The sequence below is a fragment of the Mirounga angustirostris genome, unplaced genomic scaffold, assembly GCF_029215605.1.
Source record: "Mirounga angustirostris isolate CCGP_5_RB_7025 unplaced genomic scaffold, mMirAng1.0.hap1 SCAF_7, whole genome shotgun sequence".
Lineage (NCBI taxonomy): Eukaryota > Metazoa > Chordata > Mammalia > Carnivora > Phocidae > Mirounga > Mirounga angustirostris.
In genome coordinates this window covers 142,664,062-142,690,451 of record NW_026991715.1, presented here as the reverse complement: position 1 = coordinate 142,690,451, position 26,390 = coordinate 142,664,062, and the positions used below count along the sequence as shown (strand labels likewise).

The 26,390-nt window shown below is 45.3% G+C and overlaps 1 protein-coding gene across 15 annotated transcripts in view; it reads left to right on the top strand.

The window, feature by feature from the left end:
- Window positions 1–26,390, top strand: part of TRIO (trio Rho guanine nucleotide exchange factor) — a 341,653-nt gene that overhangs the window by 274,245 nt on the left and 41,018 nt on the right. The window lies entirely within an intron of this gene.

Genomic DNA, 26,390 nt, shown 5'->3' with positions numbered 1-26,390 from the left:
GGCTCCAGACCAGTGCGTAGAGATGCGCTTCGTCCTCTGTGACAGGCATGTCGACGTCGTGTGTGCACGCGGCTTGTCCCCGAGCGGTGCACACGTGAGCCACGCCACGGTGTTGGCGGTCGTTGCCGGCCCTGCCAAGCAGGCTTAGCTGTGAGATGGAATGCTCGCAGCCTGTCGATGGGTGCAAGGGTAAATGCATTTATGGAAAGCAAATTTTTGAAGAAGAATCACCCAAATCATAAATTAATTACAACAGAAAAAGTCGTAAATATGCTATATAATGACATTTGCTTTTATGTATTTTTTAATTTTGTTAGGAGTCGTGATCATGTGATCTGTACCAAACCCCTTGAGTTCTCTAACATCATTTTACCCACTTAGAAAAAAAAAAAACCTAAAACTGTGCTCTTTGAATAAGGTCACTCTTTAAAATCATTCCTATAAACTAAATCACAAGTTTCTGACTCCAGGGAGGTGAGGTTGTGCTGGATGTTTTCCCATAGAACTCTGTAGAGGAGCATACGGTGAATATTAATGTAGATGACATCTCACCAACTTCTGTGTTTTTATTCCAGATTCAGTCAAAAGGGTGCAAATTAGGGGTTTGCCGCTAAATGTCAAGGGTGGTAGTTTCCAGAGAATAAACAGCTTTTTGCAGCGCCACTGTTTTGCCTTCCACTTATGCAGAGCTGCTTATGACTCCACACCGCACCGTCGCCTCCGAGAAACATTCGTGAGGTAGCCCTGTCCGTGGGTTTTCTAACGGGCTCCAGAGCCTCCGAATAATCTCTGTACTTTCTGAAGGATTCAGTTCATCACTAAAATTTCACAATGAATTTTGAAAAATACTGTTTTTAAATACCTCCCCTGTCTAATCTCGTTCCTCCTTTACTGACACTATGGAAGGGTTTTGGAGGGGACGGAAGAGGGGTGTGTAGGGCCGGATGTAATCAGAGGGTTAAGGAGGCTGACCTTTGAACTATCACCCCCACAGCCAGCTCTGTCCAGAAGGAGGATCCTGGCTCCCCTTCCTGGCATTCTGTGTGGACCAGAGCGCTTTAGTGTCTGAGCTGTCAGGGGGAGTTTTAGTGCGGGCTGACCAGCAGTGACAGGGATACTTTGGACAGCTTGATCATTCCACACGGCTCACAATTCAAGGGGTCATCATTTTCCCAAAATTTTTCTAGCCAAACTCGGGACAGGGGACCCAACATGTTTATTCTTTGAAGGGCCCTTTCATACATTTAAGAGGACTGTAAACAGGCTCATTTGTCTTGGCTGTATGGCCAGGCAGCTCTGGAATCCTATATTATTTCTAATTGTGATGTAGCCCTGTGTGTTCAGTTGCATTTTTTCCCTTCCCCACCCCTTTTCCTGAGTCTGTAGAGCTTTGAATTTACTAGAGGGGAAGAACATTGAAGTGCTGTTCTTAGAGATTAATTTCCTCCTGTCTCAAAAATAATTAGACCATTTCAGTCCTGGGTTATGGAGCAGAGTGTTACCAGACAAGGGAGGAGGGGCGTATTAGTCAGCTCTGGCTACCAAAATACCACAGACTACATGTTCAACAACAGCAGTTTATTTTTTCATAGTTCTGGAAGCTGCAAGTCCAAGATCAAGGCATCAGCAGGGTTGCTTTCTTCTCAGGCCTTTGACTGCCATGTCCTCACATGGTCCTCCTGTGTGTTCACCCCTGGTGCCTCTGTGTGTGTCTAAATTTTCTATTCTTATAAGGACACCGGTCAGATTAGTACCCACTCTAACAGCTTCGTTTTAACCTAAGGACCTCTTTAAAGACCCTATCTCCAGCTGCGGTTACATTCTGAGGTACTGTGGCTTAGGACTTCAACGTACAAATTTGGAGGTGGGCACAGTCAGCCCACAGCGAAGGGTGCTGTTGGAGCCTTAACAACTAACAGTAGGGGCGCCTGGGGGGCTCAGACTTGATTTCAGCAAGTCCTGATCTCAGGGTCATGGGAGCGAGCCCCACATCACTTGAAATTCTGTCTCTCCCTCTGCCCTCCCCCAAGCACGTCCTTGCTCTCTCGCTCTCTCTCTCTCTCTCTCCCCCCCCCCCCCACAAAAAAACCCCACAGTAATAGCAGATGGGATGTGTTGAGGGCTTGCAGTATGCCAGGCACTGTGCTGCTTGTCTCTACATTTAATCTTCAGGGTACTCCCAAGGGCAGGATATTACTGTTGTCGTCCCCACGGTATGAAGAGAAAATGGAGGCACCGAGAAATTAACTTGACCAAGCTGAGTAGGTGCTGGAAAATGGGATTTCAAAAACAGCAGTCAGACTTGGGGGCTCAAGTTCTTAACCACTGTGCATCCTGTTTCCGCACAAGCTGGAAGGAGCCTTTGGTCTAGGGGAGAAGCTGTAGCCTCTAGAGACAAACTCCGTTGTCAAGACCAGCCATCATTTGTGGAAGAGCTGATTCCAGAAGCTGAGACTGCCTTCCTGGAGCTATATTGTACATTCCTGAGAGGCCACGGCCCCTCCAGCCATCCCTTTGTCTGGGAAGGCTCCATTTTAACTTTCTCATTTGAATTATGGTAATTCCAGTTGCCTTCCGTCACCCAAAGAAGTCATCTTCGTGGGAATCTGTCTTTTTTTCTTTCCTTTGGGCCACTTCTGTCCTCTTCCTCCTCCCCTAGTTAAGAACAGAGCTTTATCCTCCATGAGCTTTTTGTGAGTGAATGAATGGAAAAACCATTCCCAAAAGTAAAAATTTTCTCCCTCCCCCACCACCAAAACAATCAAAATCTGCCGCTTGTTTTTTCTTGAAAAATCGGGGGAAGGAAGCTTCCTGTCCAGATCTTCCACCCTCCCTCCCTCAGTGATTTTGTGGCCTGCCTCCCACTCTCTCAAGTTTAGCAGGATTGGGACATCGAAGCATGGATTGGCTATCAGGGGTTGGTGACATCGCTCTAATTTTTTGAACACTGCTGTTTCTGTTATTTTTTAGGGAACACATTTGTGGGGTTCCCGTCTCATGTTGCCATTCTGCACACAACCCCCAGTGCTGGTGCAAACAGAGAATGTCACACAGTGAGTTAAAGTGAAATGTAAAAAAGGAGCACTTGAATGTGTGTTTTGTTAACCTAAGAGAAAAACTCACATAGTTTGTGAAAAGATAGTAAGGAAAGCAATGAAAAGGAGCCTATCGAATTTTTGGCACCCAAACGGAGTGTTTGAATCCCTCAATAAAGGTGCTTTTGTGGATTGGCAACTGTGCACGAAAGCAGCAGGAAATAATGTGCTGAATGGAGCCCTAAGAGGCAGGATTTAGTCATCCGCCCGCTCCCTCCAGAGCAGGAGGTGTTATCTGTGGGCTAAGAAACTGGACAAAATGCCCTCGAAACAGGAGTATCTTTGTGCGTGGAACCTGAGCAGCTCGACCCTGGTGGTGCAGCAGTGCCCGGGCCCGCGCCGCGGCCATGCCGAGCAGGGGGGACGCACCAGGAGGGAGCGCAGGGCTGGGGCGGGCCGGGCAGGAGAGCAGCCCGAGCTGCACCCGCAACTGCAGGACCACCTGGGTCAGGACCCCTGGAAGATAGGCCACAGAAAACCCGCAGCAGGGTCATGAAGCATGTTTCGAGTCTCAGGAAGACAGTAGTAATTGTTAGAGGGAATCACAGGCAATATTCCTGAGTTATGTCATTAGAGTTTCCATATGAAAATGTAGCTGATGCCCTTTTATTATATCCCACCTGTTGTGTTTAAGGTTTGGGGGACCTTTTCATCCTGTATTAGCTGCCTAATTATTAATGTTGGTGTCCTCTTGTATTAGATTAGAAAGACTTTAGGCCCTTTGCCTTATCTGAATTCTGGTTTTACGAATAGCTTTCTGTTACATGTATTTTTAGTACTGATTCTTGAAAGCACCATTTGTATCTGGACCTTTTTTTTCCTGGTTTTTTGTTTTTTAAGACCGCCTTTGGCAAAAATGACCTTGCTTCATATTTTTTTGATAGATTAATAATAGGCACTTGAACATTGAAGTTCTTATTTTAAATATTTCAGGAATGGCTGTCACAGGAGAGGGTTACATGAAGTGTTTTGACCAAAATTTCTCTTTTCAACCAATTTAAATAAAATACCTTTATTGTCATGAGAATGTTATATATTGTCCCACAAATATGCAAGCAAACAATGATTTTATATTCCTTCAGTCTATTTTTTTCAATAAACCATAGATCCCTTTAATCACAGGTCATTAATTTGCCTAATGTGTGTCTTTCCCACAAAATTTCTTCTCTGAATTTGCCGATTTTTCTCTAGTAACTTTTTTCACACTCTCAAGTTCTTTAGCTACTTGTATTTATGTACCCATTACACCCAATTTATTTTTAAAAACTTATTTTGGGCGCCTGGGTGGCTCAGTTGGTTAAGCAACCGCCTTCGGCTCAGGTCATGATCCTGGAGTCCCGGGATCGAGTCCCGCATCGGGCTCCCTGCTCGGCGGGGAGTCTGCTTCTCCCTCTGACCCTCCCCCCTCTCATGTGCTCTCTTTCATTCTCTCTCTCTCAAATAAATAAATAAAATCTTTAAAACAAAACAAAACAAAAAACTTCTTATTTTGAAGTAATTTTAGACTTACAGAAAAGCTGCAGAAATAGTACAGGGAATCCCTAGACCCCCTTTACCTAGACCCTCCCCCCATGTCACATGACCCTGGTTCAGGGCTCACAACTTGGAGCCTTGATGCACTTCTGTTAATTACACCACAGCCCTTTTTCAGGTTTTGCTTTGTCTTTTTTCCTGGCTCCGGATCCAATCCAGGATCCATGTCATATTTCTTCTTTTCCGATCTGTGGTAGTTCCTCTGCCTTTTTTTTTCTTTCATGACCTTAACACCTTTTTTAATGACCTTGACACTTTTAAGGTATTACCAGTCCTTTATTTTGTAAGTGGTCCCTCACATTGGGCTTCTCTGATGTTTTCTCATGACTTAAATGGAGCTCATGCATTTTTGGCAAGAAAACCACAAAGATAACTTGTGTCTACCTCTGTGCATATCCGAGGCTCAGGAGGATCCTGACACGCCCCGTTGCTGGTGGTGGTGACCTTGATCGACTGGTTAGGGCAGTGACTGCTGTCTTTCTCCGCCGTAAAGTTACTGTTTTTCTCTTTGTAATTAATAAATACCTCGCAGGAGATATTTTGAAACTGTCCAAATACTGTTTCCCATCCTGCCTTTACCCACTCATTTTAACATCCGTGGTTCTTCCCTGCTCTGTACTGTCTGCCTCCTGGTGATTCGCAGCTCCCTCGTTTCTTCCTAAATTGATTACTTAGAATTCCGGAAGGAAGAGCTGTCCCTCTGCCTCGCTGACTTAGTCAGTTCTGTACCTCAGTGTGGTCGTGAATGTCTATTCTCTGGACCATCATCCAGGGCTGTTGTTACTTACTTTGTTACTCAGCTTATCCCAGCTTCGGCCATTAGAAGCTCCTTCTGGTTGGCTTCTGTGTAGTATGGACACACCCCACCATTTTGTGCGTGCGTCCTTGCTTTCTGACACGACAGGATTTTCCCAGCTCATCTTGTGTTCTCCTTGCTGCAGTCCTGGATCAACCATTTCTCCAAGAAGCCCTGGTTCCTTCTTATTGGAGAATGACATTAAAAACAAATCTGGGTGCTAGGTATGTTCAGGGCCATATGGTATCATGACCTTTAGGTCTTCTCAGCTGTCTAGACATGTACGTGTACCTACCCACGTGCACACACACGCCTACATTCATGTTCTCTGTGTCTCTGAATGTTTGCACATATGTAAAGAAACAGGATTGCAAATCACACTGAAACCTCCCAACTCCTGGTCAACAACACAGGGTTCATTCTCGCCCTTCCCCTCTCCTCACCTGTAACCGTCTCTGACAGTGAGACACCTGCATCCCATTATTCGAGATGTATTTTCAATCCTCATCTAGAAACCTGTGTTTTTCCTCTTTGGAAAGTGAATATTTTCTTTACCTAAAATGACTTGACTTTAAAAGACTCAACCTGGGCGCCTGGGTGGCTCAGTTGGTTAAGCGACTGCCTTCGGCTCAGGTCATGATCCTGGAGTCCCGAGATCGAGTCCCGCATCGGGCTCCCTGCTCGGCAGCGAGTCTGCTTCTCCCTCTGACCCTCCTCCCTCTCATGCTCTCTGTCTCTCATTCTCTCTCTCTCAAATAAATAAAAATCTTAAAAAAAATAAAAAAATAAAATAAAAATAAAATAAAATCTTAGGGGCGCCTGGGTGGCTCAGTCGTTAAGCGTCTGCCTTCGGTTCAGGTCATGATCCCAGGGTCCCGGGATCGAGTCCCGCATCGGGCTCCCTGCTCGGCGGGGAGTCTGCTTCTCCCTCTGCCCTCTTCCCTCTTGTGCTCTCTGTCTCTCATTCTCTCTCTCAAATAAATAAAAAAAATCTTTAAAAAAAAATAAAAGACTCAACTCTACTCTTACTGCTGACCCACACCCCTGTGAGACACGAACTTACAGGTCTTTTGTCTTTGGTTTTACAGTATAGAATCAAAATACTGTTTTTCAGAGTCACTTAGGAAAAAGTCTTTCCTTTGTAATGTTTTCCTTTGTAATATGGCTAGGTACTTTGTTACTGTGTTTATCTTAAATTTTGAGCACGTATTTGTACACACCCCAGTCCTAGTTGATCTTGATGATTTATTTGGGGGAGAGGGTTGTGAAACACAACCATGGCGCAAGAGTTAGCATTCAACCTTCTGACACACGGGTATCTCTCATCTGTTCTTCCCAGTACCCCTTGCTTTTGGTCCTCACAGATGAACCTTGGGTAACATTTTTAAAAGCACTGTCTTGGGCCTTGGAGCTTCTCTTTTCTTTGTGACACTTTTAATTATATGTCCAGACATCAAATAAATATCAAAAACATATCAAAAATACCAAATGCCTAAAATGGTTGTTTTCAACCCACCCCGTGTGGTTAGTTACATGTCTGTCTCCTTTGTTTGCAAAGCTCATCTCCGTCTGTGCTAGACTGAGCTCACCATTCCTTTCTTTTCCTACCTGTCAGGATTCTCACACTGCAGCTCGTCTCATTCTGTGCCCAGAGCTTTGACCCCATTGCACCCATCCTCAAACTTCTCAGTCGCTTCTGATTTCCTTGCTGGTTGCGGCACATCCTTACCTCTTCCACAGCTGCTCCCAGGAAACTGAGGTCCCCATCCTCTGCCCTCCCGCCTTCTCCTTCCCCACTCACGGCCATGGTGCCCACCAAGCTTTTCTGTCTGCAGGCTGCTGCGGCCACACTGGGTGTTTTTCGCCTGAACTTGGTGCAGACTCTGAGAGCAAATTCCCATCATACCACCAAGGTAGAAGTCAGCCTTAGAGTTCAGAACCTACTTCTGGGAAGGTTTTGCCCCCATGGTTTGGGTTTTCTCCCTCTTTGCCTCAGCACCTTACACTTACTGATACCGACTCTTCAGTTGGTTCCATGCCTGTCGGTCCAGTGAGCTAGATTATCACTCCTTACAGGTAGGAGTCATGTGGTGCCTTGAATATAATTTATATTATATTTTTGTTACCTATTAAATACTCTATAAGCTCACATTTCCACAAATAGAAGGAAGGAGGGAATGAGAAGGCTTCCTTCCTTTATTCCCTTACCCCTTCTATGTTATATTTCTCTCACAGATGTGAATTCGACATTTGAAGAAGGCAGTTACTGGGGAAATTGTATCTTAGCCAAAATTGTTGTATTTGTTTTTAAGCATCATTCCCTTCCTCTGTAGTAGAGAACATATATTACCCATAAAGTAATTAATTTCCCTGACAGCTCTTTTTCTTTTCTTTTTTTTTTTCAATAGCCATTGCTTGGCAGTCTGTATTTTTGGAAGGGGACAAAGTAAAATATTTAATAAAGATTGTAGTAAATGAAACCTTAGAATGTCAATTCACTTGATTTCCTTTAGGACATAATTTTTACTGCTTTTTTTTTTTTGCAAGTAAAAAAGGTTATTTATTCAGTAATAAAGTTTTCGTGCATAAAAAGTGCTCTGTGCAGAATTCTGCCTCTTGCTTGGTCCTGGCATGAGTACACCATCTGGATCTATAACAGGGAAAAACAACCTTGGGCTTTGCTTTTGGTCTTTTGAGAAGAATATGAGAGAAATCCTACTTTGCAGCAGTTTGTTTTAGGGTAGTGTTAACAAGTGCTCAAGACAGCTTTCTTTGGGTGCCTTGGATTGATTGATTTATTTATTTTTGTAGTTGTGAATTGTATTGAACTGAGAAAGAAATTAGAAGTCTATGCTGTTTTCACATTTTTTACTTTGGGAATTTTAAAAATTTACTTCACAACTAATGTGGGCGGTGGGGGAGGGAGAACACAAGTTTAACTTTCAAGGAACTGAAAAGACAACATTTTCTCTTAGCAAACAGTAAAACAACACAACATCATTTATGCTATTAGGTTAAATAAAACAGAGATAGAAGAATTATTAATAAGAACTCGGGAAGGCAGTGCGTGATTTTGTTACGTACAGGCTTCAACAAACAACACCCCTTCAGGAAATGTTTAAGTAACTGCGGGCCGCATTACAGTGTTAGATGTGTGAAGACTATTCCAGGTGCCGCCTCAAAGCAGGAGATGGGCCATCACAGTACAGTTTGGAGGGCACTGCGTGTGCTTCTCAGATTAATGAGAAACAGGAGAGCGCATACACTTCCCTAGAAGTTGGAAAGTCAGACTTCATGATCATTAAACAGTGGAATATTGCCCACGAAGCCATTGTGCTGTGTGAGACAGGAAGGGAACACAGGGAAACTTTCAAGGAAAGAGTCCAAATTGGTGTAGGCTAAGGAAACTATGCAATTTCCGAAAAGGACAAAAATGAGCTTTTAGGATGCTTTACTAAAAACGCCTTTACAAATCACAAGTAAAGATTTTTATTTTCACTGGCCTGCCTGGTGGGAGATATGTTTCTAATAAGCGAGGAGTGACATTTTAGCACAGTGATGTAACCAGTTGGCTATAGACCGAATTGCATTGCATTTCTTTTTGTTATCAAGTCCCATCAGGAGGCACGATTTGTTGTATGTCTCAGAGAAGACCTCCATCCAAACGTACACAAAGCCCAAGTCAGAAAGCCTGGCGTGGGGAGGGCTTCCGTCACTTGACATTTCAGCGCATCAGGAAATCGCAGCTTTGCCTAGTGCAAGAGAGGAGAAACATCTGGCTCACAGCGCGCCCTCAGAATTTTCTTGAGCTCCAATTAGAGTCACTGTGGTAGAATGTAATCCACAGCGTCTGGATATTCCCACATGTGAAACCCAACTGCAAAGCAGCGCTCAGAAGCAAGGCAGAGGAGTCTCCGCCTGCCCGCCCGCCGCCGCGCCCGCCCCAGCCTGCTTCGCCTGCTTCTGAGTGCCTGGCTCTGCCAGACAGGGGGTGACTTTGGCTGCTTGTGGGGACAGAGAGGGTGGGGGTTCCGAGCCTGTCGCCTCCAGTCAGCTCAGTGCCCACCATGCCGAACGGAATTAAGCCAGTCGAGGCGCTGGACTCGCTCTCCGCCGTCAGCTCTGCCTACCGCAGCGGCGGGCCGCCCGGCACCTGCAAGTACTGGATCCTCGACCTAGGTACCCACGCTTCCTGCACATGCTCCCTCCGCCTGGTCTCTTGCAGGGGGCTGCTGGGGCAGTTGCTGCATGCTTTGAAACAAACGTTTTGTGCTTTCATGCTGAAATGTGTTATCTGCTGCCCGCCTGGGAGAGGGGGCTGTGGGGGGCTGTTCGGTGGGGGGGCTCTCGGAAAGGGACGAGAAGCAGTCATGTGGACTGATTGCGTGGCTGTAAGGCATTCTTAACATCTGGGGACTGCTTTTGATTATCCTTTCTTTCTTGTAAATGGCATGTAAACAGGCTAAAGTAATCTATGCCACAAATTGCCTTATGATTTTAGTTGGTCTTATGTCTGTTTCAGGTTTAACTGGGGGGAGGCAGTTCAGACTATTCCAGAAAACGGTAGTGTCCAGCATTGATGTTTAGATTTTCTGATTCCTTCTCTTAGGAACTGCGGCCATATAATAAGGTAACATAAGGTTATGCTCCCGCAACCACCCGCGTATATTCAAGGGAGTGCGTGTGCCAGGCTCTGGCTTTACACACACAGCTAGACTTAAGGCAAGAAAACGTGATTCCTGTAAAGGTCATTTGAGAAGTCGATAAGTTCCATGTTGGAGGAAAAGGCAATAGGATACAAAAGAATGAAGTGAGGGGAGGAACAAGGTCTACGGGTCTCCACAGAACTGCCCTGCAGCGCTCTGGAGGAGGCTGGCTTTCCAGCAGCCACTTTCGACATCTGTCCAGAGTGTACAGCCATTAAAGTGAGTCTCTGGCACACAGGCAGGGCTGACTTCTGCTAGGATTTCGGGCCCGGCCTGGTGCACTTCTGAGGTTTGCCCCCACTGTCAACCAACCGTTACTCACATCGGTGCTTCTGAAGTGGGCAGCCAGGGGGACCCCCAAGGGGACCAGGTGAGGCCTTCTGGACACTTCCAGTTTATTGTGAGCTCAAGAGAGAAGGGATGAGGTGGAGGGACCCACCAAAGAAGGGGAGGTCGGAGGAAAACGGCAAAAAATGTGCTTTTAGCATCTGAGGGGAAGTGGCACTATTCACATGTTTGTTCATGAAATACCAGAAGAAGACAAGAAAATTATCTGGTTAATGGGCCCCCGGAAGAGATAAGTGTTGACTGCGTGAATATTGAATTTGTTGGTATACACATTAATTTTATAAATATTCTGTGTATTTTTTGTTCACAAAGCTATCAAGACATTTCTAAGTCACCGACCCTAACTTTTATCATATTTATGTTCTGCTAAATTGTTTGAGGATGGCCTTCCTCTCTGGCGGTGTCCAGGCTGGGTGCGTCCATTAGTGACACCGAACACTATGCGTTCCACACTGGGTGGGGGAAGTAGATGACCCATAAGATCTCTTCAGTGAAAAGAATAATGTCTGTGAAGGAAAAAGAACAAGTTGGTAACATCAAAAGTCTGATTTAAAGTCTGAGCCGCTCAGTAGCCCTGGGTCTTGAGAAAATTACCTTATGTCTCTGAACCTCGTGTCTTTGTCTGCATATTGGGAGTAACAGTGGAGTACCCCTCCCAACGTAGCGTAAGCATCGCCAAAGCTTAGACCAAAATATTTTAATGAACAATTTTGCCAAGAGATAATGGATTTCAGGAAGACATAGCATTCTTTTTATAGAGAGAATTTGAATCCTAGTGTTATTTTAGTTCCTTAGAAATTCTTCTGAAGGGACATTAACTTTTTAGATACTGGAGGATAGTTACACTATTCTGTTATTTCCCCTAGATAGAGTTTTGTTCTGGCAGTTCTGAGACGGTAATGGAAAGTCCAGGTGATGTTATCCAAGCTGTCACCACAAACTTTTTAAGCTATCACAAATTTGGAAAGAAACTGATGTCCACTGGAATTTTCATGGGAAAAAAAAATCTAATCTATTCACAGTAAAGGATAGACGAGAGAAAGCAAAATTCTGATTCTTTTTTTCTGGGGAAATATGACCGTCCATCTCTTCCCAAACCTTCACAGCAATTCCAAGACAATTTCCAGAATACCATGTAATATGAGGGTGATATTTTAATACATTCTGATTCTACTTATTAAATTGATTATGCGGAAATAGACGTACATCAGATTGAAAAAGAAAAATGATTTTGTGTAATACCCAAGAAATAAATCCCAAAATAACTTTAAAATACCCAGCAAATCATAGAGAGTGATTGCAAAGCTGTTCTTTAGACCCCCAAGCAATCGGGGGGTTCATTTATTGAAGTACCTTGGGGAAAAGCTGTTTTTCTGCTTTCTGACATAGTCATTGAAGCATTCTCCTTCAAATGTGAATTACTCTTGCTTGGAATAATCTTCATGAAAGCCTGTTTTATGTGCAGACCTTGCCATTACCAATAACTTACACAGCCATAAACCTGGAGAGTTTTACTGCAAAGCAATTGTTAGGAAAAGAACTCAAGTTTTAGGTAAGGTCAAGAACTATAAATTATCTTTTAAGACGGTTCTAGTGGGAGAGCCCAGTTACACTGATAAGATAGAGGAACTGTTGAATTTGTTCTCATTCTGAACTAAGTATACCCTTTTATAGGACACATGGAATCTATTCCAGTCCTGTACATAGTCTCCTAAGGAAAAGCACAGTGCAGTGATCCTCCTTAACGTTAAACAGATGGACACACAAAGCGAACTGTGTGCCTTATCGTTCTCCTTGAACCCTCTTCAAATCTTGTTTCTTTTTTGATGAATGTGGATTCTCACCAATGCAACTTTTGTTTTTATAAATTAAAGGAAAACATTTGAAAGACTTAATGCAGGGAACATACAGTGTGCACCTGTTCTGAAAGTATGCACGTGGGCTCCCAGCCCTGCCCACTGCTCAGCAGGGATGCCCGTGCACAGAACATTCCGTTTCCTGTGAGTGAAGGAAAACCACCAAAACGCTTAGCACAGCACTGTATTATTTCAGCTATGAAAGCCCTTTCACACAAGTTACTGTGCAAACTAAATTCTATCTTAAATCTTTTTTGCTCTTTAAGTATTTTTGAGTCAGTTTAAGACGGGATATGCATGATAATACAGTGGGAATAGTGTCACTGTAGAAATCCAGCCACCAGTGTTCTGTCCTCGCCAACCCCTGCTGGTGTGACGTCGGCTAAATCTGTGAGTCACACTCAACGATGTGCGCACACGCACATGCATGCGTGCATGCACGTGCAGACACACACACATCTGCTTGCTGCTGCTGTGGCTGTGTTCTCTAAAAACTACATTAAAGGCTGTTTTTTCTTTGTGAGGTTAAAAACCTGCAGTTTTAAAAATAATTTTGTTTTCTCACTTTTCACTAATCAAAGATGTATTTGTCACTCTGAGCTTCTGGTGATAGTTTCAGGGAACAAAAATCAAAACCGTGTGAACACACTGGATTTATATGTATTTCCAGCCAAAATGCGAAGAAACGTAAGATTATTTGGCCTTATTTAGGGTGAACATGAAATTCTGAAGTATTAAAACTTCGAAGTCAATATTAAAAACAGACTGAAAAATTCCCTCAGTGTCCCAGGTTAGGAGCCTTCAGTCGAAATGACCTTTCCTGGCTCTGGAATCCTTTCTTCTCTCTAGACAAGGAGCAGGCCCCTGCTCTTCAGCTGTGATCTCTCTGCTCTGTGTGCTCTTTCTAAGCATGTTTCTTTAGCCAGACTTCAGGATGAACACAAATTTATGGCTTTCTATTCTGAGGAATTTCCTCCAGGTGCTCGAAGTTGGCCTCTGGTGAGCGAGCGAGTCCATAAACCCAGGGTAGGCTGCCTGGGAGTGCGGGGGTCATGAGCCTGGGAATTAGTCCACGGAGACTCCCCCCATTTCCTCTTCCGGTCTCGGAGGACTGGCTGGGGGCGCGGGGGGGGCGGGGGGCCCACAGCGCAGATGCTCCCAGTCAGTTTTTACAGGCCTCACATCAAACCACCGTACAAATGTGAACCCAAAACCTACAGTTTCTCTGAAACTCTACGCTAACAGTAAAAAAAAAAAAAAAAATTACGGAAGGAGCAGTGGAGGGAAAGATCACATTGGCAGATCATGTTTGGGCACATTTCCGTTTTCTTCTAGTCTTTTCCTATGTGAAATGACGCACGTTTTACTTCTCCTTTGAAAATTCGACCTTGAGAAACCGTCTCAGTCGTATCCATTGTCCCATTTTCTCAGACGCATAGCTGAAGGTTTCTCTTGTCACCTCTTGTTAAAATTAAGAACAAGTCACACCGTCCCGAAAACGGACCTGCACCTGGCAGCATGACGGGACCAGAGTTGTTCTTCTGTCCCACGACGCAGCCACGGCCACCGGCCCAAGGCCCGAGGGCCACCCCCCCCTCCATCTCTTGAAGCCGTGGGGGTCTTGTCAGGAGTGGCCCCGTGGCCCGGAAGCACACGGGAATGAGGGAGCCTTTGGTAACAGGACGGCAGTGTGCCTGTTGTGACAGAGAGCTAAACACTCCCTTTGTCTGCCTGCTGCTGAGGAGGAAGCCGGCCCCCGGCGCTAGCCCCCCGCCGCTCCCCTGCCGCCCCCCGGCTGAGGAGGAAACTAGCCCCCGGCGCTAGCCCCCGCCCCCCCCCACCGCTCCCCTCCCCCCCCGCCCCCCCCCGCCCCCGCCGCTCCCCTCCCCTCCCGGTCTGTGGCTGTGCTGTTCTGTCACACGGGGCGCTAATTAACGCCAAGGACAGGCTTTGTGCCCTTAATTGGCGTTCATAGCAGAGGCGTTCTTTTCATCCCCTTCGTCCCCGGGCCGGCTTTTGTTCCCCCCTGGAATGGCTCCAGGCCTCCCTTCCTCCTTCCTCCTCCTCCCCGTGGATGCTCCGCTGCCCGAGCTGCCTGAACGACAGGCCGTGGGCACTCACGGCAGGAGGCGTGCGGATTCTTAGAAAGCGGCCCGTGCTGAGGAGGTTTCGCCTCCAGTGGTGGAGACGTGAACAGCTCCAAATACAGTCGCCCTGACCCTCTTTTCTTTGTGTTTTTTGGCTTTTGTCATTGTTTTGCTACGTAATGTCCGAGGACGAGAGTGGGCAGGTTTCAAGAAATTACAGACTGGTCATGTGAAAACTAAAATTCAGTGCCATTCAGTTCTTGTAGGGCGGTGGGGGGGGGGGCTGTCCTAACATCAAATCAAAGTTTGGGATTGCAGCCCCTTAACCGTTTGCGTGCTTGGAAGTGGGTGGTAACCATGGGGACTGCTAAGTACGCACACCTTGGGCTTTTGGCCTCCTCGGCTGTGGTTAACATTTTAATCCCAGTTTCCAAGTGCTTAGCTTTAAGTTAGAGCAGCATTTTGCCTTTGGTAGAGGTATTACTAAAACAGTTAGGAAAGAGATTCCTAACTGGTTAGGGCTTTATGTTTTCTTTATTTTTGAACCAAATGACCAGGGACCCTAAAATATAATGTACTAGATATTTGCTTTGTGGTTTCTGGGGGGGAACCATCCATTTCCTCATTCTCCAGGGCTGTAACTCTTTCCAAACTAATACTCCACTCTCTTGAGACTGAAGCTTCAGCTAACTGCTGTTGAAGAGGACATGAAGAGTGATACTGCTTGGCAAGCTCACTGCAGAACATTCCAAGGCCGTTTTTTTTTCTTCCTACTGCTATGTAAAATTTAGTATACGGTTATATGAAATGAGTTATGTGGCTATATGAAAACATAAGTTTGCATGGCTTATAGCATATTTTAGTTAGGTATGTTCTTAGGCAATTCATGCATTTTCTAGAGTGTAGGAAAAAGGCTTTTGCATGTTGGCATTCTGGATCCAGTCTTATTTAAAAATAATAAATTTGTATATGAACGAGGAGAAATCTGTCAGCACCTGCAACAAATCAATCATGCAGTTTAAACCACTAACTACAGAATGTTCTTTTAAGCCATTTTGCATGGGAGTGTCTTTGTGTACCTCCTGCTTCATTTAGAGACATTTTCAGCTTTTGGGAAATCTATAAATTGCCCCCTAAAAAAATCTTTGGTTTCTTCTGTAAGAAGGTAGGCTGATTTATTTCATTTTTTTCCAACAAGTAATAAGACATTAACCAAAAACTTAAACGTTCATCATAAAGAATACAGTGCAAATGTAAGCTTCCTTCAAATAAGATTAGATCCTTCACTGCTAATACTTTGTGTTTCATATCAGGAACAGTGATACCCATGGGTTAAACATTCCTGTTCCTTAGCAGTCTTTGAACCTCTGAAAGGCAGAATCAGATGAAGGGAATGTTATGTGAGCATCACAGGATTGCTTATTTCCCCCCAAATTAGCTTTCTTTTCCCTTAAATGATGATTATCTATTCAGGGCAATAATAAATGCTGTATTGCCCTGGGAATAGCTTCCCAAATGAAGAAATTAAGAATCAAGAACCCATTATTTTATCTCAGAGAAAAACCTCATTATCCCTAAGTCAGCGGTATACTAAATACTAAGTAATCTAGTAAACACATGATATTTGTTTTTATAATAATCTTTCTTTGTGTAAGTGGTAGTCATCTTAAGCTTGTGGAAAGAACAGCCATTTGACTTTTGGGGAACACAGAGGTTCTCAGCTTCTGAAAAAGCCAAACAAATAGAGGAGCATTCAGAAGTTTTCCTGCTTTTGAACGGTCAGCAGACCGGGGCTGAGAGCAGCATGCCCCAGGATGTCACTAATCGCCTGCATGGTGGTGCCACGTGGCTGTGTACTCACAGGCAGGGCCCTCTCCTGCAGACCCTCCACGGAAGCAGCCTGGTCTGCGGCTTACAGCTTCTGTTTATGTGTGTAGAGAGAGCAGTAGAACCAGGTGAGGTGTCAAAGGCCCCTCTGCCCCGTTGGCCCCTGCTGCCCAGGACTTCACATGGAGCAGCACGGTGGGGCCACTCGATGGCTGGAGAACTTTCCGTGTGAGTGCTGATGCTACACGGCCTTTCATTCTGATTTCCCAGCCAATGTTGCTAGAGAGCCATGTACATCAGGAGAGTGGGGGCCAGGCTGGAAGGTGTCAGAAAACCCCGGTAGACAGAAATGTCTGCAGCTTGCAGGATTTGTGTGTGTTTCTCCAGTCTCTCTCTTTTTTTTTTTTTTTTTTTGCAGTTTTTTAAAAAACTGTCTTTCTTCCATCCAGCAAGGATATCTTTAAACATCTGTTTTTGTCCTTGTGTGAAAGTCAGGAATGAAATCCCCTCCCTGTCATCACTGGCAAGATAGCTCCTTGGGGATTGCTTTTCCCCTTGTGACACCTTAGGCTTTTGGTTGCAGAAAAGCCTGCTGTTCATCTCCCAAAAAATATATTTCAAGAGCTAACTCATGTAAAAGGCAAAGAAAATGCCCCTGTTTTCCGGAGAAAAAAGGAATATGGGCTAGAAGCTCTCCTCCAACAAAGCCAGCATTTGTCCCAGGGAGAGGAGGTTCACATAAAGAAATAAGCCCCAACATAAAAACAGGGTTTAAAAAGACAAGTACTCTCTGACAACATAGTTGGGTTTTATAACTGTGGTTTCCTGTGTGTGGATGTCTGCCTCAGGCGAGCGGTCAACCCACACGTGCCCGGTTCTCCCCCACCACCCTGGAAGGGGGTGTCAGATCAGCAAGACACACTGTAGCATTCAACCTTGACTATCACTATGCTTCCGTCTCCCAGTGTCCCAGTCTCAAGATATGACGGCTTCTTAGCTCACCTCTTCCTAGAAGCCAGCCTGGTGATGAACTGTCACCAGCCACAGATGTACTTGTCCCTAGAGCATTCCTGATCCAGCCAGTGAGCCAGGGCCTTCTTTGTTCAGGGCATGGATAACTCCATTCATTAGATTTGTATTAAATTCCTTACATTGATCCAGACTAATCCATCCTTTGTGTTCTCCACTATCAAAAATGACTATTATTTCATTTCTGAGGAGTTTTCACATTTCCACTTTGGCAGTATGTGATATCCTGTTCATCTGTTTGCCAAGCAAAGGATTATGCCATCTGCTTTCATTTTTACTTAGTTTCTTAGGGTTTCCTTATGAAAATTCAAGTGTTGAAATTCACGTGGAGAAAGATCTTTTTTTTTTTTTTAAGATTTTATTTATTTATTTGACAGAAACAGAGAGCGAGAGCAGGAGCACAAGCAGGGGCAGTGGGAGAGGGAGAAGCAGGCTCCCCACTGAGCAGGGAGCCCGATGTGGGGCTCGATCCCAGGACCCTGGGATCATGACCTGAGCCGAAGGCAGATGCTGAACGACTGAGCCACTCAGGCGCCCGAGAAAGATCTTTAAGATGAGACACTTTCCTGACTAGAAATTCTGACAGGTTAGCATTCCCCTCCCAGGAATGAATTCGAGAGGGAAAATGATGCTTGTAGTTCTGCATTTGTTGACATAGCCACATTTTCCAGTGATTATGTAATGTTTTAAGCGTTTTCAGAAACCACACTAAGAATAAAGAGCATTTAGAGATTTCTCTAAGAGTCAAAAGAGCGAAATTTGCACGTGCGACTTCCGTTTGCATGCATGTCTGGTTAGGTAGAGGTTACAACCCTTGTGTCTCTGTTGCTCCACGTGCTATGTGGTGGTGAGAAGCCATTCTTTGTTCATGACGTGACTCCGTGAGCACCTGACAGGGACACTGTGCTTTCTGTCCCCACACAGCCTTGCTTTCAACCTCCCAAGAGACAGGTTGGAGAGATTGTTTCTCCTCGAGTCCAGTTGTTTCTAGTTGAGTCTGTTAATTGATGCCAGTGATTACATTGTGTTCTTCCATTCAGGGGTCCCCTGAGGTGGGCTGCTAGTGAACACTAGTGTGAATTCGTGGAAGGGGGCTGCACAGGGAGGGGTGAATGTGCTGGTCATTTATGTGCATTTTCTCAGGCCGCAAAGACCATGTGTTCTTCATTAGAGCGCTATGCTGGACCTCTGGGTGAATCTCGGGATTACTTAAAAAAAAAAAAAAATTCAGGAGTTTAGTCTTTCTCTCCATGTTTTCTGTGTTTCCTTCATCTTTGAAAGCAAATACAGAGCTCACATTTTTGCATTAAGGACTCCCCTTGCAAATTTGCTTCTGTTGTTCTTGCCACATTTTTCACTCATTACCATTCCACAGACTATAGTGCTGCTCACTACCTCTGTACAGCTTCTGACTTTTTAAAAAGATTATTTCCTGTGTTATCGTGAATTTGTGTGACAGTTTCAGACCAGAGTGAAACCCTGGAAATGCGGGACACCAGAACATAGGTGTGGGGGGGGCAGCAGATAACTGCCTGAGGGTGCGCGTCCACTGTGTGTCTCAACCCCCAATGCATCGTTACTAATGCTGATTCGCATACAAGATGAGTGGAACATAGATAAGAGTGAGGTAACTGGAATGAAAAAGAAAGCAATCAAGAAAAGTTTTCAGATACTTACGAATAGAATATAGACTTAAGTTTGGAAATATATTATAAAAATACTTGCTCCAGTATTCTGAACCGCCAAAAGCGTAACTCTCCTTGGGCAGGTCAGTTTCCCCCTTCAGTACGTGAAGTTTCCCCCAGTAACACCCCAGCTTCGTCTCCCTCATCATTGTCATAAATTAACACGCTTAGCCTGTGTAGGTCATTGTAATCGCTGTGTGATACAGAGATGCAATCCCTAGAAACGCGTCTGAGAGAATAATTTACTGATTAGCTCACTTTTTATGTGATCTTCAAGAGGATTTCTAGTGTATTATGGCCTTTTTTTCCCCCCATTCCAAAAAGATGTTACCTTGATTCCAAAAGCAGGGAATTAAAAGCCAGTTTGAAAAGTATAGAGATGATAGTCATTTACTGAGAAAATTTTGCTCTGGCATATTTGAACCAACCCAGTCAGCAGCCATAAGCAAGCAACTTCTTTGCTCCATCAAGTAAATTTTTAGATCTGATTTTCTGTACATTGCGACCTTCCTGGTATGGTACAAGAATCTCCTAAATTAAAATGTGATTTACTCTGTTGAATTCTTGACAAGAGGCTTGAGAAACTGCCGAAGACCAGGTGGACCTGATTAAACCCTGCCCAGCCTGTTCTGAAATAGTCTGATGGAATTATTTTCAGACATGAGAAGCAGCTGCCCCGAAGTGGCCTTGAATTATCTTCCTTTAGCACATAATCTTTCTCTAGCAATAACTACTGAAGAAACATTGCTTCACGTCCTTATAACTAGAATTATAAATTAGCGGTTTGCCCTGGGAGGGTGCTGAGCTCTGAGTTAGGTTGATCCTGGTTAGAGGATGTATCAAGACATCACTGCATTGTTCATTTGACAGGGATTTTTGAGCATGTACAATGGACAGAAAGATGGGAATATCTTCCTTCAAAATGAGCTACAGTCGTTCTGGGACACTCTGTGCAGGAGGATTTGAAATGTGAGCCAGCAGGTTATTGGAAAGTCTCCCAGGGTTGAGTGTATGCATCTGTGTGGCAGTCATGCCTCATCAGACGGGACGCGGCTATCAGCGCTGGTCCCATGTGCGCGTCTGGCTGACATCATGTGGAGTGAGGGGCGCTTGTCTCTGCAGATGGGCAGCGTGTGGTGCAGCGCTGCGGCTCCGGCCACCCGGGAGAGATCAGGCCCTTGCTGTCCTAACCGTCCCTTCTTCCTGTGCCTGGCCCAGGGGGGCCTCCCTCCCCCCCCGTGTGCCTCCTGCAAATTGTTTCTGTGCACAAATAGGAGGATTGCCTCCTGTTTGTGTCAGACTGTGATTTTACAAAGACCGTGTTCGTTCCTGTCCTCCCAGCAGCCTGGGGAGGACTCACTGTCACTCCACAATCAGAAAACTGAAGGCCTTGTCCGGTACCCAGCCCAGGACCTGACGGGATGGGGCTAGAACCTGGCCCCATTGCTTTTGAATTCATCTGGAAAGGGCTCACTTGAAGGTAAAGCAGGCTTTAAACTCTGCAGAGACAGCGTGAACAAACAACAGACCTCTCTGCCCTGTACCATGGGGACAGAAAAGGAAGAAAGGCCGTAGGAGTGCCTCGAGGGAATGCCAGGGTTTCAAGGAACCGTTTCCCACTCCAGGGGCTGGTGTTCTTCGTTCTGTCCACAGGCACACTCAGCACTGCAGGATTATAAACATCCCGAGACTTCCTACCGTCGTAGAACAGGGAGAGGGCTGCAATGAAATGTGATCCTTCTTAGTCTGCAACTAGCAGGATATGGTCCTTTCTCCTTTTTTTCTTACAATAAAAAAAAAAGTGCTTTATTAATCACAGATGTCTCAGATTTAGTGACTGGGACGAGAAGGCGATTCATCTTCACCCCAGTCTCAGTGTTCTGTGTGCTCACGGGTGCGACTCCTTCCTGCAAGGGGCGGAGGGTTAGCACTCCTGCCTTCCCTCCTTTCTTGAGTTGCTTCCCTTTTTTTAAGAAGAAATCTAGCATGGACTCTGTGTGAACTCTGACTTTAGCAAAGAAGTTGCTAAACCAAAGCCTTGGTTTCCCCCTCCAAACAAGAAGAGAGAAACCTGAATTGATTCCCTCTCTTAGGCTTCAGCAGGCCACAGATGGCTTCCTCATGTATACGCGCGAGTGCCTTTTTAAAAGACTGTGATGGGCTGATGGCATCTCCTTATGCTGCTTTTTCTTCTTCATATGGGACAAGTTTTTAAAAACAAATGGGAAGAAAATGAAGTAATCCATCTGGGTTCCTTCATTCATCCTTCATCTCAAAATGATTTTGAGGATATCCTGGTCATCAGGAGAGGCTTGTGATTACCAAGATGGTTACCCCGAGTCCCCGTTATCTGGGTGCTCACAGTTGCATAAATACAGTGTAGCAGGAAGTCCTGTACTATGGAGGAGTCCTGGAGAAGGTTGCCTCAACCATCCTACCTTTGTAAATAGCACTTTACAGTTTATAAAGCTCATTAACCCCATTCTTTCATGCGATCCTGTGATAGCCCTGTACGATGAGGAAATCTAGGTGTCAGAATGTCGGCCTGGGGTCATGGATGTTGAGTGGAAGAACCAGGCTCAGGCTGAGACCCTTTGACAAAAATCCAGAATTCCTTCTGCCACGCATAATTGACCCTCCCTCTGGACCTTGAATCGGTGGAGTTTCCCCAAGCTGAAAAGAGGAACACACATCCCCAAACCAGACATGATGTGACTGCAGCCATTCTTGGGGGTGGGAAGGCTGGGGATGGGGTGAGAAAGCAGTGGTCCTGAGTGTTGAGTCTTTTTCTCTTCCAAGAAGTTAGGAGTTGAGGGGAAGGCAAGACACAGTAAGTGAAGGTGGAAACAGGAACAGATGCAGTTTCTCTGAGTGACAAATGAGTTTCCATCCTACTTCTCAGGTTGGTTCGGTCCTGAACCCTCTTTCTGTCCCCTGGCCCCCACCATGCATGATGGGTGCTGTTCACGTGCACAGTACCCTCACCAGTGGCTCCTGGGCCTGCCTCTGCCTTGCAAGAAATCGTCACATAGGGCAGGTCATTACAAGAATAGCCTCAGTCCACTCTGAATTACCATCTTGTAAGTAAGTGATTTACAAGCTGGTGAACTTGGCTAAGATTAGATGTTACTTGGAGCTCCCCTTACAACTGATGTATATACCACCCAGTCAGGATATGACCATTCACTGTGGTCAACTTAAGTTACCAGGCAATATGCTTAGTCGGTGAGCTAGCCCGTCATTGGTAATCGACTTGCTCACTTATGCATTTGTCATTTACTCAGCGTATACTTACTTACTAAGCTCTGAGGATGTGCCAGACATCCTGTTGGCAGCTGGGCACGTAGTTGTGAACAAACCAGACCCAGTGCCTGCCCACGTGAAGCCTGGAGTCTAAGGTCACGGTTGGCTTCCTGCCTTGACAGTTACCCAGCTGGGAAAGTACTGGCATGAAATGGTTATACAGAGCTGGGGCCATAGGGCCCTCCATCTGGGGGTTACTCTTGTTACTGGCCTGAGCCATGCGCAGTCTAATCCAAGCACAAAGGTGAAGTTTGAGAGGAGGGGGCCTGCCTGCGCAGTGTTTGTACCTGGGCAGGACACTGCCGACTCAGCACATCACAGCCACCGGGAACTCTTCTGGGAAAGGCACCTGTGTGCGGACCAGTAATTTAAGGTCTTCCCAAGGAGACCTTCTAAGCCCTGTGTTTGTTTTGTGACTTATGCTCACCTCGTGCCCAATAGCATTAAAGACCTTAGTTCCACTAGGTACCGTTAGGACATGTTTACTTTCAAATTTGCAGCAGAGCGGTTGGTCGAGTGGTTCAAGTCTCTTCTTCACTTAACTAAAAAAATAGGCCCTTTATTTCATCCTATTAATAAGTATATTAAGTTTAAATAATTTTTAACTTTTTAAATTTCGGATTTATGCATTATGTCACAATCCAGTGAAGAGCATAAAATGGTCTATTAGAATCCATAGATTTGGGTAAAAACGTTTATGTATTATAAAAAAAAAACACAACAATTTGTTGTTTTTCTTGGAGGGTGTCAAACAGGTGAAGAATTGAGCATTACTATTAAAGACGAAATGGAAAGATAATGTATCAGACCTGCACTAGATAAAGTATCTGCTAATCCTAGAGACAGATGAAGAAAGTTTCCCTCTACCTTTACAGACTTCTGAAATGACATTGTTTTCCCAGGTAAAATTTAAAATTCAACGACATTGAATAGGGGCGCCTGGCTGGCTCAATCAGTAGAACATGCGACTCTTGATCTCTGGGTCATGAGGTCAAGCCCCACACTGGGTGTTGAGATTACTTAAAACATCTAAAACAATGCACTTAAAATTCAGTAAAATTTTCTTCTTAGTTTGTAATAGCTGCTAGATTTTTTTAAGTCCTAAACATTCCAGTAAAGTGAAACAATGTCATTAAGTGGTTTGATAAACAGCAGCTCAGGAAGAGAACTGCTCTCCCTTTCAGAACAGCATTCATCACAGGTGAGCTCTGGCCTTGGGCAGCTCTGCCTCCTTCCTGGGTCTGGGAGGGAACGTCCAGGCCATGTTTATCATGCCTGATCTGCCAGGTGAGGAGGAACTCTCTTTTGAACCTACTTCCCAAAATGCAAAGAACCAAACCCAATGCAGCTGAGCCCACAGAGAAAATGACATCTCCCGTTGTTCTTGAGCCATTTTTACAACCACTAGCTCCTCTCCAGGCAAGGCTAAAATGCCCTGGGGGAGTGATCCTTGTAAAGCCAGCCGGCTCCCACAAAATGTTATTGATGCCTCCTGAGGGCATGCTGGGTCTGCTGACCGGAGGAGATGTCCTTATGCTTCGGGGGACTGCCCCGCGTTCCCGCCCACCATGCTCTCGTCCACTTCCCAGTGGCCCTGCGGCTTTGGTGGACAGAGCCTGTCAGAATTCCAGTGGGTGTCCCCATCTCACTTAGGATTCACGTGATGTGCTCTCCTGTGCCACAGTCCCTCAAATTCTCACTTTTAGGTACGGAACACAGGTGAGGTTCGTTCGTGGGCTCAGGTGGTGCTCCCCATTACTCATAATGTGTGAGTATTCTGCTTAGGAATGTGAAGACCTGGCATTGATTGGGTTGTATTACAGTAAGTGAGCCTCAGTCTCTTTCCTGCCCCCCCTCGGCTCACACAAGGCACAGTGGGCTCCGTCGGTGACAGCTCATCAGAGGTTGGCCAGCCCAGGATGTGTCCGGCCTCCAGCTGTGCACCACCTCCACAGTCCTTTGTCTGGTGCCATTATCCAGCTGGACGAACGTACATCGAAGACAAGATTGTCCTACAGATATGGGCAGTGATTGAGCTGGCTCTTCTTCTTGAGGCTGGGGATTTCTGATGTTTCCGTTTGATAGATAATAGGTGCCTACCGTGTGGCAGGCACCGTGGCAGGCCTGGGGAGTACCGCAGGTAACAAAGCAGATGAGGCCCCTGCCCTCATGGAGCTGATGTTCTCATGATTTGGTTACATGGGTTATTCAAGCTCAGCTCATTCGAAGGCCAGCTTCAGTGCTGCCTCCTTCACGAAGCCTTCCGTGATCCTTCCACTCGATTCCCCTTCTTCTCAACCTCCCAACAGAGTTGGTACTCACTTACATCATGTGTCATAGCCTGGCATAATAGTTATGTGGTCCTAGAAAACACTGCATGGTGGATCCCATGGGCGAAGGAAGGTTTTATTCCTCTCCGTTCAGTGGCAGGTACAGGGCTTGGCTCCGAGTCCCAGCACAGTAAATGACTGAAAAATGTCACCTGCTATGGCTAGCACAGATTCTTGCTAATAGTTGGAACTTTAAAAAAAAAAAAAAACTTCAATTAAATAAATTATTGGGACGCCTGAGTGGCTCAGTCAGTTAAGCAGCCAGCTCTTGGTTTCAGCTCAGGTCTTGATCTCAAGGTCATGGGATTGAGCCCCAGGTTGGGCTCTGTGCTCAGCTCAGAGTCTGCTTGAGATTCAGCCTCTCCCGCTCATGTTCTATCTGAAATAAATCTTTAAAAATTAATTAATTAATTATCATTTGGTGTGTAGATTATCCAGACCTTCCTCTTCTTTTTGTCTTTCTTACTGTCCTTCCACAAGAGTTCCCGGGCACTGTTTCCCTCTTTGCCCTTTATCCTAAATCAGCACCTGAGAAGGTTTCTGGGAAGTACTTAGAGTGCGCATGTTACCACCTCAGTGGTCTGTGCTCTCCTGCTTCTCCTCTAGACAGTACCTGAGGAAAAGGGGAGTGATAGGGAAGCGTGGTAGTGACTCTCATCTTAAAGTTAAAACTAAAGATAGAAAGAAATGAATAAATACATATACACATACATTTATGTATGTATATACACACAGACCAAAAAGTTTTTTACTCTTCAACAAAATACTGTATCTGTATTGATTGGTTTTGAAACCAAAGTCTGGCTCTGAGAAAATCTAGATTTTTAAGAATGAGTGATCCTGCTGTTTATGGAAGATTATACTCTCTACCCGTGCAAGGCTTAGTCCAGGGCAGGAATGGGACGGCAGTTGGACAGGGATCCGCTGTCTCGTCCCAGCATCTGGAGCATGAGTGGGAAACTGCTGTGGACTCTCTTGCGTATAATCACAGGATTGGGAGGGATTAGCGCTCCTGCTTTGTAACTGCAGCGCATGATGGTCTCCAGTGGCACAGAGGTAAATAAAGCAAATACAGGTGTCCGTACGATAGGATCTTCTCCAAGATTAGTTTTAATATATTTTTAAGGCTTCAAAAGATTTAAGAAAATAACAAGCATAGTGGATGATCTTCTTCCTCATTCCACTTCTTAAAGTGTAAAACGTTTTATTCCATTCCACGGGGGTGACACCCTAGAGTCAAGTACTCAGGAAAAGGCCAAGCGCAGTGTCCAGGGTCACCGGTTTTCCGTTTGTGAAGTAATGCCTCATAACTGCATGGATTTGGTGAGCGCCACTGTTTCCTAAGCTTTTTTATATCTTTTTTCCTCCTGAAAAATCATCACTTCAGGGTTGACTAGATTTTTGAGATCCAGTGAGAAGATTCATTTAGATATATTTTCTGTAAAGCATTTTGGTTATTTGAGGAAGGCTTCCCCTCACATTTCTTTTAAAAATGTGTTGTTGTTTTTGTTAATTGCTGCTGGTATTTCGACGTGAAGTCACCTCAAGGTTGAGCACAGAGATACGGACAGCCGCGTAGCTCAAGAGTCTGGCCACAGGCTGGCTCTCCCCCAGACCAGCCAGGCTTTACCCCTTCCACAGCCGCTGACTTTGCTCTTGACACACCTTCCCAGATGGGTGTCATTTGTCCCAAAGTCTGACCAGGTCAAATCCGTACAGACTTGGGTGCGTGCACGCACAGATTGACACGGAGTTGTACTTGTGTTCAGTCAAACGAACACATTCCTTTGTCAGG